Source organism: Vigna unguiculata, unplaced genomic scaffold (genome assembly GCF_037176805.1).
Source record: "Vigna unguiculata cultivar grain cowpea cultivar isolate G323 ecotype 2 unplaced genomic scaffold, ASM3717680v1 ptg000069l, whole genome shotgun sequence".
NCBI lineage: Eukaryota > Viridiplantae > Streptophyta > Magnoliopsida > Fabales > Fabaceae > Vigna > Vigna unguiculata.
The window spans coordinates 137,501-140,000 of NW_028196716.1; positions in this window are offsets into that span (position 1 = coordinate 137,501).

Genomic DNA, 2,500 nt, shown 5'->3' on the forward strand with positions numbered 1-2,500 from the left:
CTCTTTTCCAGTGTCATCCCCCCAAGTTGTCGTTGCCAACAACCCAAGAGTCCATAGTATTCGGAGTTCTAGCGGGGCCTCCCCTTGCTTCCAACAACCCAAGAGTCCATAGTATTCGGAGTTCTAGCGGGGCCTCCCCTTGCTTCCAACAACCCAAGAGTCCGTAGTATTCGGAGTTCTAGCGGGACCTCCCCTTGCTTCCAACAACCCAAGAGTCCATAGTATTCGGAGTTCTAGCGGGGCCTCCCCTTGCTTCCAACAACCCAAGAGTCCGTAGTATTCGGAGTTCTAGCGGGGCCTCCCGTTGCTTCCAACAACCCAAGAGTCCATAGTATTCGGAGTTCTCGCGTGGCCTCCCATTGATTCAAACAACCCAAAAGTCCATCTTCTTCGCAGTTCAACATCGCCTCCCTCGTTTCCAACAGGCCCAAAGGTCGTCTTCTTCGCAGATCCACGAAGAGCTCATCACGATTTGCCACATTCCATTTCCCACGGGTTGTCAACAACACTTTCTCACACTTCCCGCAATCGAGTACGTGCATGACATGCCAAAGCACATCTTATTTGCCTTCCATCGCACTCAAGACGACGGGTTGTGGAAGAACGATATTGTTCACAACAAGTTCAAGGACAACGTCTCAATCAAGGGACACAACCGAATTATGTTGACTGGGTCGCTAAAGTAAACCCGAGTTCATATAATGCACCGCATCCAAAAGAACTAGCCACAACACGTGCATCACTGAGATGTTTCACTAGATGGAACACGTGCGTGACATTAGGATCCTCCAACACCTCTTCGTGATGGAAAGATAGAATTCGAAGCAACCACAGAAGTACCGTCTAGTGGGTAGGCAACACAGGGACTGATCAACCAATATCACCCAAGGCAACGGGTGAAAATGGAAGAGATGCATGCTTGACCGTTCGATACGCAAGGCATGGAGCCAGCCAGCAAGTGCATCTCGATTACAACTCACACACCCTCACGTTCGCAAGACACCACACCACAAGACGGTCCACCCCCCACCTACCATGGGCAAGCAAGCAAATGGAAACATCAAGTGACGCAGGGTCAAGCATCGCTAGGCATGAAAATAACTTTCCACAATATCCGAGGGACTAGCTGCCGAGCTAACCAACGATCAGTGACGACCGTGTGTTGGTATTAATAAAGCTCAACAACTATGAAGAGGCTAGTTGTGCCATGATAAACATGCTAACGCACGCACCACGTGAGGGGGGAGGCCTCATCAAGCTCCCTTTAAAACCTGCCAGTGTGGAGCTGGCCGGCTCAAGGAGCACTCCCCCCCTATAAGAGGTTAATATGCAAAAGGCAAAATTGTACAAGTAGATACACTTTTTTTGAGCAGACATAAGTCCATATCTCGGGCTATACTTCGAATTTTGATGCGATTTTTTGCAGTAATTCGTAGAATAATGGTATCTCCTTGCTCACCAAATTTCATAATTTTTCTCGAAGGGGAACTATTTTTTTTATTTTTTTTACTTACCGGGTATGTGTAAAATCGGGAAAAATAGAAAAGCACATGTAGACTTCGAATTTCGACCTCATTTTTTCCAGTCCACCACTAAACAATATCAGGAACCTCCCCACAAAATTTCATTCAGTTTGGCCAAGGTCTTAAATTTGACAAATTTTGGCACCAACCTATCTAGTCGCGGTGCACCGACCAACTTGGCCAAGTGCAAAATGCATCCAATTCAAAACTTTTGTGCACCAACGCTTTTACAGTACTCATTTGGGGGCATTTGGAGGCCTTTCCAACCCTCACATCTCAAAAACCACGAATTTCATTTTTTCACAAATCTCCCCACCAAGCCATCTAGCTATGCCGTGGTGCACCGCCAACCTTGGCCATGTGCAAAACCCTCCGAACTCAAAACTTTCGTGCACCAAGAATTTCATGGTATTCATTTGGGGGCATTTGGAGGCCATTCCAACCCTCACATCTCAAAAACCACGAATTTCATTTTTTCACAAAACTCCCCACCAAGCCATTTAGCTATGCCGCGGTGCACCGCCAACCTTGGCCATGTGCAAAACCCTCCGAACTCAAAACTTTCGTGCACCAAGAATTTCATGGTATTCATTTGGGGACATTTGGAGGCCATTCCAACCCTCACATCTCAAAAACCACGAATTTCATTTTTTCACAAAACTCCACACAAGCCATCTAGCTATGCCGCGGTGCACCGACCAACTTGGCCATGTGCAAAACCCTCCGAACTCAAAACTTTCGTGCACCAAGAATTTCATGGTATTCATTTGGGGACATTTGGAGGCCATTCCAACCCTCACATCTCAAAAACCACGAATTTCATTTTTTCACAAAACTCCACACAAGCCATCTAGCTATGCCGCGGTGCACCGACCAACTTGGCCATGTGCAAAACCCTCCGAACTCAAAACTTTCGTGCACCAAGAATTTCATGGTATTCATTTGGGGACATTTGGAGGCCATTCCAACCCTCACAT